The sequence below is a fragment of the Budorcas taxicolor genome, chromosome 10 (genome assembly GCF_023091745.1).
Source record: "Budorcas taxicolor isolate Tak-1 chromosome 10, Takin1.1, whole genome shotgun sequence".
Taxonomy (NCBI): domain Eukaryota; kingdom Metazoa; phylum Chordata; class Mammalia; order Artiodactyla; family Bovidae; genus Budorcas; species Budorcas taxicolor.
Window position 1 is genome coordinate 78,430,527 of NC_068919.1, and position 19,684 is coordinate 78,450,210.

Here is a 19,684-nt window from a genome sequence, read left to right on the forward strand (position 1 = left end):
TGTTCTCTGACTGTCAAGGTCAGGGAACAAGATGTACCAGCAATCTGGGTGTTCATCTTCTGAAAGCATTGGCCGTGCTGTCTGTCCTGGGCCAACACTGTCAGAGGGTGGGTAAAGAAACCAGTCTCCCTGCCTACCTCAATAGCAGTTCTAATAAATTGGGAAGATAAGTCACACACAAGGGGAAAAATAACAAAAAATAGAGCGTTGCCCCCTGATTTTTGCCAATAGCTTGGTGAGTGACCAAGGTTTCTACCCCTAAGGGATCTCCAACACTCTACCTCTAAAGGGTGAATAAATGATCATTTCTCTTAGCTAGTATTTGTTAAGGGCTAGATAACTTGTGTATAAATTAAATAATGATGATGCTTTTTCTTGAGGTTAGGATGTTTTGAAATCCTTAGGCCACAAAGACTCTGCTAAGTGAATACACTCTTCTCCAGATCCTGGGTACTTTTGCATTAACTCATAAACCAGTAGGTTAAAGTACTGAATGATGCCAGAAATTATCCAAAAGGATAATGACTCTCTCAGAACTCTATTAATGCTGTCTATCCTGGACTCAATTCCCCACCTGTATCCAGAAAGGTTACTTTTTACATCTTTCTTAATTTCCCCTCCCACTCCAAAGAAAGGAACACCACAGTCTGATCCCTTTCGTGAAAAGTTTCATAATTAGGAAGTTTATTTTTCCTGACACGACTGAGCGACTTCACTTTCACTTTTCACTTTCATGCATTGGAGAAGGAAATGGCAACCCACTCTAGTGTTCTTGCCTGGAGAATCCCAGGGACGGGGGAGCCTGGTGGGCTGCCGTCTATGAGGTTGCACAGAGTCGGACACAACTGAAGCAACTTAGCAGCAGCAGCAACCTCAACTTTATCCTGCTATGTGGACCAGGCTCCATCTTGACCTCTTCTACAAGTGGGAGAAAGAAGACAGGGGGATTATCCTGTTTTGTTGGATGGGGCAGAATTCAGAACGCAGACTTGCCCATCTTGCTAAATATATAACAAATCCAAGTTATTAATGAAAGAGGCATGAAGTATCATGATGGTGGTCCTTTCTGGAGAAAGTGGTGGGAAGGGAGTTGTTTCCCTTTACCTGCATTAGGTAAACTGGCTGTTTTTCAAGAAATCAGGAATCATCAAAAACAGACATGAGTCTTTGCCTGTTGCAGACATAACTTTCTGAGTGCCCTTGGTTACAAACCAGAGACTTCTTAGTTTGCTCGGGACTGTGTAAATAACATTCCAGCTCGATGATTGAGTCGGCCATATTCTGAGAAGATAGAGCTGCTTGTTTTCACTGAAGGGAACATTCTTGAGTGTTCAGGCCCTGGCCTGCTCATTACCTCAGTGATACCTTTTCCCTGATGATTTAAGTATTCTGCGTTCTAAATCCATTACTTCTCTTTCAGTGGAACATGTTAAAAAATGTTCCGGTAGAACCTAATAACCTTTGGTTTGTACCTTAAGTTATAAATCATGTGAAATAAACCCTGTTTATAGCCATCAGGGATACCATTAAGGATTGTCAAGCACTACTACCTAAACTCTAATTTGAGAAAGCAAAATTGCTTGTGAATGCTTTCATTTTCATGGATCCTTAACTTTATGCCTTCAAAACTTGTAATTTATCTCTGTTCTTGATTTTAGATGGTACACTGATTTTTTTATTCAGTTTATTGTATAGGGTACCATGAATTCCAGGTTCCCCGATCCCAGTTTTAGTAATTCTACTTAGCATTTATTAGTAAATAAAGAAGTCAGAGCCACAGTTTTCTTTTCCTTTTGTTTTAGTAAATTAACTAGTCATTTCTATTTTGTCAGTGTCAACAGAAAGTAGCTGGCGGGCTACTGTTATTTGTGTATCTTTGGTGAGTGGAGGATTTGGGTGGCTCTTGGTTCTTGGCTCATAAGGTCAAATGCAGGCCACTAGTCACAAGAAGAACAGAAAGCAAAGCAGGCATAGATCAGTGACAGTCTATCAACTCCTATCCTATTAGATAGGTCAGTAGCGTTATCTTAATCTACAAAGTTACAATCATTACTAATCCATCGAGTGGACTTCAATGTTTTGAATCATGTTTGCGTACAATATTTGGAAATTAAAGTAAAATATGACCAGTGTTAAAATGGCCAACCCAAGCAAAAGAATGTACATTTAATTAATTTATAGAAATATATGTGACTTTGGGGACCAGTTGTTAAATGTGTGGCCTAACAACCAGGATAAATGTTGGTACTGAAAACATGTCTCTGTTTGATGACCTTATCTTGCCTTAGCAAAGGGTGTACCTAGTGATTCACTGAACCTTTCCTGTGATCTTACTTCCTGATCAAGTAGAAAAGCCATATGAAAGCCAAACTTTTTCTGGGATATGGGCACAAAATAAGATTTGAAAGCTACCTTTTAAGGTAATTGCACAAAATATTTCCTTCTAACTCAATTTAGTTGGAGAATTTGCCTGGATCATTCTAGTGTGGGCAGACCCATGGAGCACCAGCTACTTGGGGAGGATACCAGGATAGGGTTTTTTTTTGTTTTGTTTTGTTTTTAAATGCACAGGTAGAGGCCACTAGACCAAAGGATCAAGGTTATAGAATAAGGATTATGTTTTATCCCCTTTCTATGACACCGAGCTCTACAACAGGGCTCTTGAATGTGAGGCTTAGTCTGAGACCACAGAGCTGGAAGGGGGTCAGGTCAAGCTGAGCAGATCCGCGAGCCGATTAACCCGAGAGTTGAATTGTATAGTCCAAGGCAAGGAGTCCGCCGTGGGTGATTATTTTCTTTACACCCTGGAAACTTTGTAAAATTATATAACCAGGAAAGAAATCTCCTTATCAGGGCACAAGCCAAGTTAATTCTCTTGTTTATTCTGCTTCGGGGTTGAAAAAAAAAAAAAACCCCTTTTAAGAAGCTGGGAAACATTTTCTTTTGGACTAACTTAGCTTTTTTTCCATTGGACTTTTATTTACTCTTTCCTTCCTCTCCTTCAATCTTGCCCCACCCTTTTTGCAGCATTTTCATTCTTACCAAAGACATATCCTTAGAGTTAAAATGGCCTCTACCAGGTGTTTTGGTTTTGTTTTTTTTTTAATACTCAAAAATATGTTTTGGTCCACTATATGCATGGCGTGGGGATGCAAAGAAGTAGAAGACACAGTTCCTGCCTTCAGGGTTCTTCCAGTCTAGTACAGGAGATGAACCAAAATGTGAGTAAGTTAAAGAGCAGACTCACACTGAGGTCCTGTCACAGGCAGTGTTTGATTTGTGATCTAATAAGTGGTTAAAAACGATAACTGCTTTGAAGCCAGAGGAAGGTGAACTCCTCAGAGGCACATTCGTCTTTTCAGGCGAAGGTGGGACTTGAGTATCACTTTAAATCATCATTTCTCAAGCCCTGGCTGCACCTCCCACTCACCACAGGAATATTTACAAAATACCAACGCCAGGGCTGCACCCCAACCAAGTAAATCAAAATCTCTGCTGATGGGGCCAAGAGTTGGTGTTCATTTTATTTATAACACTCCCTCCAGTGCTTCTACTGTGCAGCCAAGTTTGAAAATCTCTGCCTTAAATAGATCAAATTAGGTGAGTGAAAAAGGAAAGGGAAGATGTGGGAGGGAAGTCAAACAGCAAAAGAAGAGAAACAGAACGACAGGTCACGTGTTCAGAAGATCCAGGCTGAGGTTTGCCTTTTAACAAGAGCAGAAGGTTTAGGTCACACATTCATTTGATACACCTTTATTTAATCCCCTCTTGGCTGCCCATTTGTGTGTAAGATGCTAGAGATTCAAAGTGTAAGTGGATGTCCTGTAGTTGTTCACAGATAAACATCTAAAGAGGACATGCTGTACCAGCATCATGCATCCACTGAGCACAGAAGAAGTGGCAGCTCTACAACAAAGGAAAACCATGAGTGAGGCAGCGGCACACAGAATGAATTGGCCAAGGACTCCTCTGGGGCAGCTCTTAGTAACCAGGTGCCTTGTAACAAGGGACTGGAGAAGTTAGAATGAGGGTGGTTATACTTGAAAGAATGATGAAAAAACTCGATGAAATATTCATACTATTTCTCTTCAGATCCTCATGTAGTCTGTTCATACAAACCACATATGGGATTATATAAATTTTTAAGTGCCCTGGAAGGAGTAATGAAGTAAATTAATCCCAGCTAAGCTTCACACCCCCTTGATGAAATAAATATTATGACTCTCTTATTTCAACAAATTGGAGAGAGGTAACTTTTTCATATAGGAGGTTTATTTAAATGGACTTTATAATAATATTTTCATCTTCTGCTTAGAAGGCACTCTGAAGTTTCAGAACACTGGAGGGAAGAGGCTAAAGACCAATCCTGTTACTCAAACTCTGCTTCTTACTTGAATCCTTAGGCTTTTTTGAAGTCCCTGGTTATTTTGCATCTTGAAAGTATTTGGTGTTTCCTTTCTGGTGATGGAATTCTTCACTCAGTATCCATTTTGTGTTTTGAAAGATTCAAACCCTGTCACTGTGAAGATTTTGTAATGCGTGCATGCTCAGTCTTGTCCAACTCTTTGTGACCCTGTGAAGGCTGTGACTGAATCTTAACTGTGTACCCTCAGAGGCAAGACAAATGCTTGACACTCACACATTCAATGCATGTATTTTGAAAAAGAAACTCCTTACATCCACACATGAACGCAATCTTGAGGAAGAAGGATATACTGCCTATTTAGAATCACTCTTCCCCATAGAATTTGAGTTTTCCACTGTAAAAGTTCCTTTAAATTGTTAGTAATAGTCATATTTAAAGGTGAGCATCAAATCTTATAATTCAAGCAGATACTTCTATAGATATACTATAAGAATACTGAGTATAGGAATATCTTTTTGCAGAACCCGCCTGCTGGGGGCTGTAGGAGAGTGGGAGCCAGGCTTCCCTTGAAATCCTAGTTGGAATTCCTTTGTGTAAGCAAGCCAGAGGCCTAAACACAGACCCAGGCTGAGCACAGGAGGAGTCCTGCAGCTGCTCTCAGGGAACAGGCAGCCAGGGGACTTTGGCTGGGGGGGAAGGATAAGAAATCTTTGCTGCTATCTTCCACAGGTCTTAAGTTCTCTACTCTGTGGTTGGAAAGGCTTAATGAAGGACTGAAAAACTGAAAGAAAAGATGATAAATCTTTTCTCCCAGATAAACTGAAGGGCAGATTTGGGGCAAGAATGTCAAACATATATCCCTATTCACCCAAACAAAGACAGAGATTGGAGATGATGTTTTGCATGATGTTAAGTTAGTTTTATGAACTAACTTTATGAACCTCTACCTTTGTAAAATGGCTCCAGGGCACTCATCTTGTCTGTTCCTTTATTTTCTGCCCCAACTCATGTGCTTTTCTTAAGCAAAGAGACTGTTTTTTTTGTTTTTTTATTTCAATGGTGACTTGATCCAGCCAGAGAAGTTTGGCTGTGGTGCAGGGGTGGGAGAAATGTCTTTTTAAGCATAAATATCTGCAGAAATAGTAAAGGGAACAGAGAATCCCAGCCAAGTACATTGCCTTGGGTGTAAATGTTCCCTCCCTTTCAAAGCCTCTCATGTGTGAAGTCTAACCCACTGCTCACACTTCCATCGGAAGCGCTCTAACAGCTATTGAGAGTCTGGGAGAATGTATGAAAGGGGACCCCAAAATGGGGACTTTTTAGAGGATTCTTTTTTCAGGTCACCAGGTAAGTGTATTAAAATCTAAGGAAATCACACCTAAGAGTAGACAGTAACAGCAAATGAATGCAGTGAATTAAGACTCAGAGAGCAGAAAGACAGGTTCTGACCTAGAAAGGGTAACTCACATACCCAAGTGCACACTTCCTGTTTCTATCTCCATGTTCAAAATAAGAATATAATTATCTTTCCCACCACTTACCAAAAAAACGTAAACTCCATAGGGCTCCCTTTGAAAAAAATCAGTGTGCTCCCAAAATCACTCCTTGTGAATGGGCTAAAAAGTAACTTTCCCCTTTTCCAATGAAGAGGTTCCACTGGAAATTGACAGTTTAAAATGTACTTTGCACAACTGCCCCCAGGCTTCTGATGGGGGTGCCCCTTTCAGATACTTTGTACATGAAAGACCACAGACCTCTGCTGAGGAAAAGTGCCCATGTTCCTAGGAGATTTTGAGCCACTTGAGGTCAATAGAAGTTTAAAGAAAAATCAAACCAAAGCAAGAGCTGGGGAACCAGCATAAAGTTTTAAATGTCTTTTTTTTTTTTTTTCCAATCAAATAGAGTTGCAAAATTAATTGTTGCCACCCTTTAAAAAAGGTTCAAATACCTTTAACACCAAAAAGTAGAAAGAATACGTTTGTGAATAAAGAATACTGCTGTAAGTTGAATGCATTTATTTTTATGAAAGACTTAGTACATGCCTTCATTTCTCTCTGAGGATCACAGCCTCTGGCGGTCAGGGGCTGAATGAGTGGTCCAGTCACTGAGTGTTTAGGTGACTTCCCCTGTGATGAACCACTCATTTCACCGGTGTTTTGTTACCTCCGTCATTCTCCTCCAGCTCTGACTAGTTTTATTTTTACACACTGTCTAGCACCAAATCTCCTTATTCAGTGACCCTCCCAGCTCTAACTTGCCAAGTAAACCAGAGCAAATAGGTGAATGAGAGATTTCTCGAGAAATCTCAGCTGTGGCAGGAAGTAGAAGAGACTCAAGGCTTTGGAATCAAACTGAAGGCCTCATTGTCAGGCTAGGGAAACAACAGAGGAAACAGCTACAAGATCTCGTGGACAAGGCGGTGACCTGGGAGTCAAGGATGCTGATAATTAGTTGGCTCGTTTGAAAATGAAGGTTGGACAGGATGTTGTGTTTTAGCCTTGGCTGGTTAGCTATAGAAAGTGAAGTCGCTCAGTCATGTCTGACTCTTTGCAACCCCATGGTTAGCTATGAGTGAGGAAAAAAATGGGGTTCTTTGGTTAGGAAAAGCAAAGGAGAACAAAGGATTCCATATCTCTATAAAGTGTAAACTGATTTACAAATGAACCAGCACTTTCACTAGAACAAAACCATTTAAAATATGACAATGTCCCTGTCCTGAGATACCCTCTAGGAATCATCTCATCCAGTGATTATCAACGACAGTGGGAGGGAGGCTTAAGAGGGAGGGGATATATGCAAACTTATAGCTGGTTCACATTGTCGTACAACAGAAACTAACACAACATTGTAAAGCTATTATCCTCCAATGAGCAAAATAAAAAATAATAAAATTTAAAACAAGAAAACAAACAAAATCCCAAGTGTTCATTAACAGTGAAGATACCTAGGCCTTGCCCCTAATGACCACTCAGATAGGGCAAGCACTTTCGGTGATTCTCACAGGAGTGGTCTTCAGACCCATAGTCTATTCTAGTCCCTTCATCAAAGGGTTAACAATTAGGGGTGACTTATTCACTATCACACAACTAGTACTCAGTCGAAATGGAACTGGAGTTAAATTCTCTCAACTTCTAATCTGTCGCTATTTTCACTTTGCCAACTTTTAGTAAGAAAAGTGGGCAAAAAAGTCCCCAACCCAGTCAAATTACCATGTTTGCAGGCCATGTAATATTTATATTCCCTCTGACTTTCAGTGGTGCATAAAAAGGTTCTACAGAACTCTGCAGAAAAATATTTTTGAAAGGTACCATCCCACCCCACATTGCAATGAATTATCAACCTTTTAAATGCTTGGGCCCAGGCATGTGAATAAGTGACTTTTTCCAAGTTGAACCTCACCATGAGCGTGGACTTCCCAGTTGAATGACTTACAGACAACATCCTGCAAACAGAGCTTCTCTGCCCCTCTCCTGCAAATGGTCTTTTGTGCTCATAGAGGGTCACCCTTAAAATCTTGAGCTTCCTGTTGCCTATCTTCATAGACTAGATGTGCTCAATGGTTTTTGAGTACTGGAGTTGTGTGTCTGGTTTTCTCAACACGGGAGAAACTTCATAGCTATATTTTTTACGTGTTTGCATCTTTAGTTTGAGTAGTCAGAGTGAGACAGAGGGAGCAAAGAAGGCAAGAAGTAGCCCATGTGGGGACCTGTTTTCTACCATCTTGGGGTCCCACGTTTGGTAGTGAAAAATATCCTTTCTCCATTTCAGTGCTCTAGGCAACACTAATTTAAAGCTTCTTTAATTTCCAGAAATGGAAGGAAGTTCTTTGTGGGTATCAGATTTTATAATTCCACATGCATTTTTCCATTAACTTCGACAAGAACCTTTTAGTATACATCTCATCATCTTCCTTTTTACAAATAGGTAAACTGGGCTAAGAGGATAATACTGTATATCCAATAGTAGTATTGAGATTTGAAGCCAAGTTTGTGTTAGCTCTAGAGCTTAAGTGTTTTTGGCTATACCATATTTTCAAAGATGAAGGAATTTATTTTTAATTTAGGAATGAAATGAGATGCTAGAAAATGAAGCTTTGTCTTAGTGATGATTCTTTTGGCTTGTAATGAATAGCTCTTATTATCTTTCTGTCTGATTTTTCCCTGGAGATGGCTGGATCTTGAGTGTCATTGAGCTTACCTCCAAAGTTTACTGAATTGCATATTAGAACAGCTCTTCTGCTCTGGGGCAGGGACATTAGGAAGTAGGTGATGGGCTGCTTCTTGCTTTTTTCTCTTACGCTTGCCATTATTTTGCTTGTGACTTCTGGCACGTGACTGATTCAGAATGCTCCTTGCCCTGTCCGTGTACATGATTTGAAAAACACAGTTTGTCACACATATGAACCAAGGAGGTCCAACTTACAGAACTCATTGTGTGGTTGGTTGCTGTGGATGGTAGAGTTGCCTGCCTGAGCCTGTAGCCTCTGCTTCTCTCCCAGGGATCTGCATGGTGCGATGCTGGTTTGCCTTTCAGTCTAATTGGAGCAGCGCACGGTGTGGGGCTTCAGACCCTTCCAAAATCTTAATGACTTATGAAATTAGGTGTAGGGGTATGGGAAGCAGACAAAGCATTTGCATGATGGAGATGTGAGGGGAAATGAATCAAGTATGTCTCTAGAATTCTATTTGAATATATATGTCTGATTGTGTGACCAAAATATTTTATGATATGCTAAACATTATCTAATGCATGATTGGTTGTCAACTGCAGTATAACTCATTGAGCTTTCCTGATTTCTGCTGATTTAAGTAATTTGCGATTTTCAGTTACCAGAGTTGACATATACACTCCTTCCTTCCCTCAACCTTTTCCTACCCTGTTGATCCTGTCTCCACACCCACCCCTCCAGTCACCTTCGGATTTTTAAACCAGTCAATGACTTCTGGCAACTGCCTTAGAGTTCAAATGCTTGAAGCAGAGATTTTTCCACAGAGGGTCTCTTTCTGAAAGTTTCCCTTCTTGGCTTGGCAAAGCTTAAGAGTTCTGGCATCTAGGACAAAGAACATGTGTGCTGGAGTCTTGGACCCTTGTTTTATTGTTACCAAAGGGATCATGATTTGGCAAACACCTTCGGAGAGCCGAGCTACAGTGGCCCTACCCATGCCTACTTTCCGAATCCTCAACCTGAGCTCATGATCCATGACTCTAAGTAACAGAATTCCCTGTGTGTCACATTCCAGAAAGAGACGCATCCATATAAACCTGTAAATGTTAGAAGTGAGGCATCTGGTGTGTCGGGAAGGGATTGAGCACAGATCACCCTGCACAGCCCTGACTTTCTGGTTGCTTTGCTCAGTCTTCCCAACCATTCATTGAGTTTCCTTTGTGCCAGTCACTCTCGTAAGTACTTTGTGGGCATTTTCTTCTTCAAGCCTCACAACTACTCTATGAGAGAAGTATTACTTGGTATACTTTAAGCTGAGTGTATTGAGGTTTCCAGAGTTTTTAAAAACTGCTCTGAATCACATGGCTTCCAAGGGGTGGCCCCCCTATACAAACACACTCTCTTCCCTGCAGCCCTCTCTTCTTAACCATTATCCGATATTGAAAATGTTAGTCGCTCGGTTGTGTCTGACTCTTTGTGACTCCATGGACTGTAGCCCACCAGGCTTCTCTGTCCAAGGAATTCTCCAGGCAAGAATCCTGAGTGGGTTGCCATTCTCTTCTCTAGGGTATCTTCCCAATCCAGTGATTGAACCCAGGTCTCCTGCATTGCAGGCAGATTCTTTACCATCTGAGCCACTAGGGAAGCCCTCCTATACTGAACCCCATGTTAATATAAGATTATTCATGCACACTGCTTGGAAGTAATTGCAGAACATTTCTCCAAACACTCACTGTGGTGTGGCCACCTTCAATGTTTGAACCAGGGAAAATGCTGCATTCAAAGAGTGGACTGAGTCTTTGCCTTGAGGGACTTTTGTATAATAATCCCTAGTTAAATAATCCCTAGTTATTTCCTGTGATGATGTGGCTCTGGGTAGCTACAGAACACCCTTGAGGAAGAATGAGCTCCATGGGACATGTTCAGCTCCTCTGAACCTCACCATCCAGTCAGGGGACAGCCTGGCCCTTCCTCTCTCAACTGCTAAGTTCTGGCCTTTCCAGCCGGTTTCTTTTTCACATTCTGATTTGGCTTCAGTGTTCTGCCATGTTCCGTCAAAGCCAAAAAAGATAGTCTCTGTGGAGTCTTGCCTACACTGGAGGCAGATCTGTGCCCACCAGTTCATGGTCTCTTCCGGTGGGAACCTGCAGGCCAGGAGGTACAGTGGCAGAGACATCCCTTCCCTCATGGATGATACAGCATGACATATAAGCCATCTCTGCCTCTTTACATTTTCCTTGCAAAGTCACTTTCCCCACGGAGTAGTCAATGCCATGTTTTACATTTACAGCCTTCCTGAGTTGTCTGTCCCTCTCTGAAAACATTATTCTGCCTCTGCTGAGGAAGATTCGGTCACTGTCTAGTGAAATGGGAAGACTCTGACAGTTCTGTGTTCTCTTACAGGGGCCTCCTTAAAATACAACTGCAATAGATCCGGTGTGGCCTCTTCCCCTTCCATAGGCATGCTTATACCATGCTTTCCCTCTTGTTTATAGCTAGACAGTGTTCTTTCCAGACACACTGTCCTATACAGCCACACATGGAAAGTTAGGCTCTTTGTGACTGGTCTCCACTTTCTACCTGTGACTGACCTTACATTCTGGGACTAACCTTACGTGTTTATAGCCCTCACTCTGAGATCCCTGGGACAGCCTCTGCTAAGAGCATGTCAGCATTTCATCCCATTGCCTGGAGAAGAATAGTTCTTCCCAGAAGCCAGCCTTTAACCTATTAAATAGCAGACATTTCTACCAGAGGCTTCATTTGTCTCTAGGACCCCTGTGTATAGGGAGTCTCATTACACGCTGTGGTTGTCCAAAAGCCAAGTATTCTCAAAGAAAACCCACTGAGACAAGTTGGCTGAGTGACGGCCATAGCATCTGTGAAGTCTTGGTCACTTTTTTTTTCCCTCTCCTAAAAATTGAATATTTTCCCTCAGTTAAGAAATGGTATACATTACAGCTTTAAAGTCTTTGGCAATAAATCTTCTAGAGTCTGCAATTGTAATAACAGTCCTTTGTGTATGCTCTAACCATAGACATGGATCCTCTTATAACTCTTCTCTTTTTATCTGGACTAGACCATTAAGTGTTTGACACTCCCCTTTCCTGCCATCCTTTCCTCTCTCCTTTTTCCTTTTCTACCTTCAGATCTTTGCTGGGTAGATGTGTGTGCCAAATGCTGGGGCTATGAAGTCAAATGAGTCTGATTTCCCGCCCCCAAAAGCCATACAGCAGAAGGAAGATGCCAGTAGAGAGTGACAGACATAAATATCAATATATACAAGAAGGGACTGAGGGAACTTCAATGGAGCACAGAGTGGTCATCAGTACTGGGACACTCAGAACCCTCAGCAGGGAAGACATGGTCAGGGGAGGATTCAGAGGAGGGTATAATGTTTAAGACTTGAAAGGCATATTGGTACTGGCCAGGTAGGTGGGAAAGAAGGCTGAGGAAGCTGTATGAACAAAGGCTCCAGCCTGGGAACTGCAAATGGTCCTTCTTTAGTGCCCCTGGGGAGAGGATATGGGTGTCTGTGCAGTGGGTAGGGTGGAGGGGACACTGAGGCCTGTGTAGAGAGATAAAGCAAGAAAACATAGGACAGATTAGACTTGACTGTGAAAGCTTAGAAGCCCCCATGAGAGACTTCTAGCAGGGCTGTGATGTCAGATTTATACTCTGCAATGTGCTCTTGAGCAGGAGTTTGCCATATGGGTTTGGAGGCATTTGAAATAAAATGCAAAGAAATGAGGACCTGAATGGGAACAGCGGCCACGGAGATGGAGAAGGAAAAGAGATGCAATGACTAGGAGGCAGGATCTACAGCATTCTAGCACAGTGATTGGCTCTGGAAGGAGGTTGGAAGGAGGGTCGTTTCTGATATAAGTGAGTAAATGAGGTCATTGTTCATCTACTCACAGACTGGGCCAGTCCAGGAGATGAGCAGACCTGGGAGGGGGACAAGAGCTGGCCTTGCCCAGTACACACGCCATTCCCTACTTATGGGACAGAGTAGCAATTTCCTCTCTTCCACCAGACCTCAGTGACTGCCATCAGGGATTAGGTTGGAGATCAGAAGGGATTTTTATAACTGTGCAGAAGCTTAGATCCAAATGTTCCCTTCCCCCCTGCTGACCCTGCACCATCTCTTCCAGCCCATCCTTCCCTTCTTCCCAACCTTCGGTGCTATTTCCTTCTTTTAGAACCCTAGTTTCCATAAAGAGACAGTGGTCATCAGAGTGTGCAGGAAATTAAGTTTAGAAACACATGCTGGGGAAAGTGAGGACAGGTGTATCTCCTGCTCCAGGGAATTCTGGCAAACTTCAGGTCTAGGGGTGTAGAATCAGTAACCAGTTTGGAGAACTACCAGTTTAGGCTTCAAAGTTTTGTTTTTTAAAGATCCTCATCTGCAAATTGGGGATCAAGAGGCCCTGCCTTGTTGGGTCCTGCCAGTCAATTGCTTCTTTACTCTCAGATACACTCCCTGCCTTTCCTCTGCTCAGGTTAGTACCACAGGGAACTGACCATGTGATCTGCCTTTCCCAGTTCCCTTTCCATTGATTGTGCTTAGTTTGGGGCCCTGGAGGGAGAATGAAGAACAGAGGTATGGGAGAAGCCACATATTTCTGCCTCCCTCTCTCTTTTTCCAGTGATGTCTCCAGTGACCCCAATTCCTCCTCCATGATCCCTTTGTATGAGCTTCTAGATGGTACTAGAGGTAGAGAACCCATCCATACTGGAGATGTGAGAGACATGGGTTCAATCCCTGGGTCAGGAAGATTCCTTGGAGCAACCCACTCCAGTATTCTTGCCTGGAGAATCCCATGGACAGAGGAGCCTGGAGGGCTGCAGTCTGTAGGGTCACAAAGAGCTGGACATGACTGAGCAACTGAGCACAATCCCTTTGTGGACCCAGCTCTGTGAAGAGCTGGAGATGGGCAGCTCCATCCTCTTAGCCCTAACAACAGCACCCCTTCCTTTGTTACTCCAGCCCTAAGGGTGACGGTGGCTTCTTACTGTTGCTAATCTCTATGTTGCTTCACTGTTCCTTACTCTCCTTTCAAGCTCTTCCAACACATTTTTAACTAGTTCTCAACGTTAAACTCTCTCTCTTAAACTACCTGGGGTGAGTCCCATTTTCCTGATGGACCTTGACTGACATGATCTACATTAGCTCTTTGGCTAACACATGGATATGAGACCCTAAATAGTCTCCATTGGTTGTGCCCCCAAAGGGCTCCTCTGTCTGCATGATCCTCCAGTCCTGAGAGCTGGGTTCCTGGACTGGGCTGTCTTGGAGGGCAAACATTTTGTGCAGTGCTTCTTGAATGGCATGAGAAAAGGAGTTCTCTTGGCTCAGTCTCCTTCCTGTGGGATTTTCCAAAACTTTCCAGATGTATCTAAGTTCAGGAAGCATTTTAATGGCTGGAAATAATGCCTCACAGGGGCTTGGGGGCTTGAAACCCACCGAACACCTAAAAGAGGTGTGTTGAAATATTTCATGGCCAGTATGTACGTATCCAGACCCTGCCTTTCCCTGTTGGGAGCCTGGCAGGCTCCCTTCCTCGTCGTGGGAGAAGAGTTGGCATTCTCTGAATGCACTGATGTCATGGAGCAGAGGAGCAGCTCTGAAGGTTGGAATTCTGTCCAGGAAGGACAGGATGATTAAGTGGTTAACTATGTAGCTGGATACTAATTCAGATTCCACCTCTGATTCTATAAGGAAAATTCTATTATCCCCTTCTAAGGCCAATAATAATGACTATAAGATTGATCTGGTGGTGGTGGTGTAGCCGCTAAGTCATGTCTGACTCTTGCAACCCCATGGACTGCAGCCCTCCAGGCTCCCCTGTCCATGGGATTTCCCAAGAAGAATACTAGAGTGGGTTGCTGTTTCCTTCTCCAGGGGACCTTCCTGACCCAGGGATTGAACCCAGGCTGTCTCCTGCATTGCAGGGAGATTCTTTACTGACATGAGGAAAGCCCCATAAGAGTGATCTAAGTCGTAATAAATCAGCCACCATTACCGACTTAATGAATAGGAGCCTTCTGAGATTCTCAGAGGATGGGCATCATCCAGCTGCAGAATACATTATTGATTTTCTCCAAACAAAAACCTGAGGCTTTCACTGTGCTTTGTTGCCTACATTCCTTAACAACTTTCAGAAGGGACTCTGTTGGGGGATCATTATTATCTTAAAGCACTCATCAAAGAAAAGTAGAAGTGGGAGTGCTATATTTTTGTACCTTCTCAGATCCTTCAATATTGGGTCAAGAATTAGAGCGTAATCATTTCTAGTCTGTGGGGGTGAACCCCCCAGAAATTGCTAAGAGGCTCTTTCATACTACTGGGAATATCTGAAACTCCATCCTTTCCAATGACTCTGAATCCAACCCCATATTGATTCATCTGGGCTATGTCCAGGAAGTTCCCAAATTCTTTAACACAGTAACCACTAAAGAGGATACTTGTGTGGTTATTTGATGACGCACAGAACTTTATAGGTCTTGGGGTCAGATATATGTTTTATATTAGAAGAGCAGAATTTTAATGAAAAGGAAGCAGGTGGTGTGCACTAATGTGAATAGAGTTTCTGGTGTCTCTGAAATGTCCAGCATTGTATGATATTGTTACTTCTTTATTCTAACCAAGTTTCTTCCATTAGCCTGCAAGGAGCTGATAGAATGAATAACAGCCCCAGACACACTGTGGGAGAACTTTTACGTTTTATTGCATCAAAAAGCTAGGATGATTTTTTTAATACTCTCAGCGATTAAAATTAATTCATAGTTCCTAGCCTATAACAAATATACATACATAGCCCTTTGTCTTCACCTCTAAGTACCTAGAAAAAAGATTCTCCATTTGTGAAAACAGGTAACGATATTTTAGAATTACATTCTAGCTTTGTCTCTAATTAGATGCATGATCTTGGGCAGAGGACTCTGAGTCACAGGTTCTTCTATGAAATAGATCTAGAAGGTAAAGCAGTGCCATGTTCTACCTCAGTTACTATTTTGTACAATGGGAACATTCTTCATTATTTATGGTAGGGCTTGCCACACTGCTTGTGCTGAATCATGGGATCAACCCTAGCACTCTGCACAGTTATTAATATTTATTTGGCTAATGACTTCCTCTTGTAATGTTTCTTGACCAGTGGTCAGAGGACTACCTCTTGGAATCCACTAGTAGAACTTGTTAACATTCAGATTTCTGGGCCCTCCTAGACTAAATCAGCAGTACTGGGGGGTGGTTCTAGATATCTGCATGTTTTATACATTGCCCAGGTGACTCTTAGACATACTGGGTCTAAGATCCAGTGCCAGCTGATAGCACATGGTGTCCTCTGTAATATGAATTACTTTAACTCTCTTTACTCTTTGCATCCAGTCTGCAAGGTCTTAGCTCAGGATCTATCACTAACTGGATGACTTGGTCACACATCTTTATCTCTGATGGCTCAGATGGTAAAGAACCTGCTTATAATGTAGGAGACCCAGGTTCAATCCTCGGATTGGGAAGATCTCAATCCTCGGATTGGGAAAATCCCCTGGAAAAGGGACTGGCTATGCACTCTGGTATTCTCACCTGGAGATTTCCATGGACAGAGGAGCCTGGCGGGCTGCAGTCCATGGGGTAGCAAAGAGTCGAACACGACTGAGCACCTTAAACTTTTCATCTCTCTAGAACTGTTCTCTTATTTATAGAATGTGGGGGCTGGAGTATTAATCTCTAAGGAATCCTTCGGTTCTAATCATCTGTGATGGTAGTTCTCTGGTGACTTGTTAGAGTTCCGGAACCAAGCTTAGCAAATCCTATTTCTTGAGTCCCTGCTATGCCCTGGGCATTGTGCAACTTTTACATACTCTTTATTTTTTTCTTTACAGTAACCTTTGATATTAGCACCGTTATTATTCACTCTTGATGCTTCAGGAACTGAGGCTGAGAAAAGTGAAGCAGCTTGCCCAAGTCTGCTTAGCTAATGAGGGGAACCACAGTGAACTGGGATTACACTGGGGTCATAAACACACGAATAATTGCCGGAGTTGCTGTGCCCCCCATGACTTCGAAAGGCCTGGGGCTTGTCCAGTGTGCCTTTCACTCACTCTGCGTTCTACTCTCCCAGCAAAGGAGCCTGGTTTTGGTTTCCTTAGATGTTTACTTGGCCTCTTGCTTAAGCATTTGCCTTTCCTACTCAGTAACAGTGAAAGGACCTTAAAAAAAAAAAAAAAATCCCAGGGCTGGAAACATTTTGTTTCCTACAAAAAGAATATTTTGCAGCCAGCTCTGTGGTTGAAAGTATTTTTCCTGTGGTCTAGGGATGGGTTGGATCCCATCTCTTCTTGGCCAGTGTCTGAGAACTTAGCCCATGGCTTCCCATCAAGTCAGCACACAGTACGTTGTGTTTTTTTAAATGAGTGTCTAGTGATGTTGAGTGTGTGCACAAGTGGATGGATCCGTTTATCCGGGTGTATAAGAATGTGTACATGTACCTCTGGCCTTTCCATGGCAGAGAGAACCTAGGAATGGTTTTCCACATGCTGCACACATCAACATAGCTTTTAAGGTTTCATCACTCACACGACAACCAAACAAATTCAGATGCTGACAAAATGAGAAGAGAGTGATATGTGAGCCTTATGTGGATTTGCAAGTAATTAGAAAGCCAAGGGAATCTGAGATTTTGACCTGTCACATTTCTTTCCACTTTCAGATGTTCAAAACCATGACCTGGGGCTGGTTTTATTAGATGGCAGGGTGGTCTGATGGTGATGGCGGAAAACGTGAATTCTGAGATCCGCCTCCAGCCTGGCCGCTTGCAAAGTTCAGGACACTGACCTTTGCCCAGCCTTGCATAAGTCATTGCTTCTCAAGGACTGCTTTTTCCTGTCTAAAAACATAAATTAAAAAAAAAACAACCCAGCTGTGTGCTTCAAATAATAAAAGCTCTTCCATGGGAGATGAATCTCAGGCATTCCAACAGAATTTGCAGATAAGAAGTATTGCTGGTACTAGGTACATTTTCTTTATTCGTAATTTATGTGCTTTCACTAAAATGTTGCAGTGTGTGGTAGTGCCTAGAACTTTCTACCCTTACTTTCTTTGCTCAGGCTGTATTTACCTGCCTGGAAGCCCCTTCATTTGAAGAAATCCTACTTGTTGTCCTTTATGGTGTGGCTTGGATGATACCATTTCTTTGCATTTGTCTCAACCACAAGGCTCTCTGTCTTCCCACTGAGTGTGATTTTAGGTAGTACTTTCCTGCCACATTAGGCGTTCAGCTAAATTAGAAGGCAGGGCTGACTCACTCCTAAAGGTCCCAGCACAGTGCAGAGCAGATGCTCAATGTGTGTTTGTTGACTCAAATGGAATCGACTTCTCCAAGCATGACAAGCTACTGTTTGTAACTTCGTAATTCTCTGGTGTGAGTCCTCTATGTAGCTGTCCAACTGGGGACATTTTGAAAACTCAATGCATCATGGCTATCCAGGGAGAAAAGTTGTAGTCACGGGATTTGGGGGTACCATTTGAAGAAACAAGCAAATCCCAGTGGTGGAAGGAGTTATGAATCCTTTTGTGTTTACAATTTTTGAGTGGGGGTGGGGGTGTGTGTGTGTGGGGGGTAGATATTAGGGAAGAACTGAAGGGGTATTGGAATAGAAACTAAGCCGTCATGAGTGGTTCCCTTGAGAAGGACAGGGATTGAGATGGAAGTAGACCCCATGCCCAGGTTCAAGCATTGGTGACATTGGCTATAGAGCTGCCCCTACCCTGGGATGCAGGAACTGGCCCATCCAAGTGAGTCCGTGGGAAAGGATGACCACAAAGAGATCAGGGTTCACCAACGGCGAAAAGCTGGCCTTTGCTCCATTTCCTCACAGAAGGCAGTAGAACTATTCTCACGGTAGGGTTGGGGTGGGGTTGGGGTAGTGGTGGTGATTTTAGTAAACCAATTTTCCGATGACAAGGATGTTTCTGTTTTTACCCCTTAACAATGAGACAACAACCCAAATAACAGATCCCTCAGTACATTGAAATGCCAAGGCTAAATGAACTGGTGGAACTTTGTGGCTTTGGCTCTTGGCTTACAGGCGTATCCATGCATTAGGGCCATGGCTTGGCAGTAGACTAAGCGGCTGTGTGGGTCCGTAGGGAGCTTTCTGGCTCTGTGGCTTTCTTTGATATGCAATTGAACTTTGGCAAATTTCCCTCTCAAGTCTCTGTTTATAAGGTTCAGAGGTAGATACTCTCATTACGGAGCCCAAAGCTAACAGCAGACGAAAACTACAGGATATCTTCCCACTTTCACACTTTGCTTTCAAGGCTAAAGAGCTGGCCCACAAGGCTTACAACAAAGGGACAAGTTAGGGGAAGAGACTGCTGAATTCTCTTCCCAGCTTCATACATCTCTAAACCTGTAAGCTTGGCCAGAACTCTTAAATTTTCTTTCTTTCAAAATGAAAAAGATCTCTTGCTTGTCAAAGGACCAGTAAGATGATCAATTTACTGGTTTTCAGTATAGCTGTGCTTAACAACAGCTAACATCAAATGCTTAGCCACTTACATGGTCCCATGTAATTATCCATTCAGTCATCACATCCTTGTAAGATAGGTACTATTATCTTCACCTTACAGGTGAAGGAATCAAGGCACGAAGAGGTTAAGCCATTACTAGTTGTTGCTGTACTTAATTATTATTCGCTAAGTTAAGGTACAACTCTGCAGGTATATCTTAAAATTGACTGGCTTTCCTGAATGCGTTTCTCCTCAGATTTTATCACTGGGCCAGAAATAATAGAATTATTGGATTTAATAGAGTTAGCATTCTTAATTGCTGACTCACCTCAAAGTGTAAGTAGTCTTTGGCTGTGTTCAAGTTACCTCATTCTTATATTGAGAAACCTTAGAAATTAAGACTTTGGAAAGTGATCGATTTGGTGAACAAAGGGGATTATCCATGCTATTGAACTTGTACAGTAAAGAGAAAACAAATGTGGTATTGGGCTGAGAAGAATTTTAAAAGTTGAAGGTAGGGAGTCTATTTAAGTGCCAAGAGCAAGCCAGTGGGCTCCAGGGGGGCTGAAAATGAGGCTGTATGCCATGGTTTGCATCTAGGTTATGGCTGTGCACCTTCTTCCCTACTCATTTC

The 19,684-nt window shown here is 42.6% G+C and overlaps 1 protein-coding gene across 1 annotated transcript in view; it reads left to right on the forward strand.

Moving 5' to 3' along the window:
- Positions 1 to 19,684, forward strand: part of RAD51B (RAD51 paralog B) — a 608,130-nt gene that overhangs the window by 553,649 nt on the left and 34,797 nt on the right. The gene's annotated exons all lie outside the window — the stretch shown is intronic.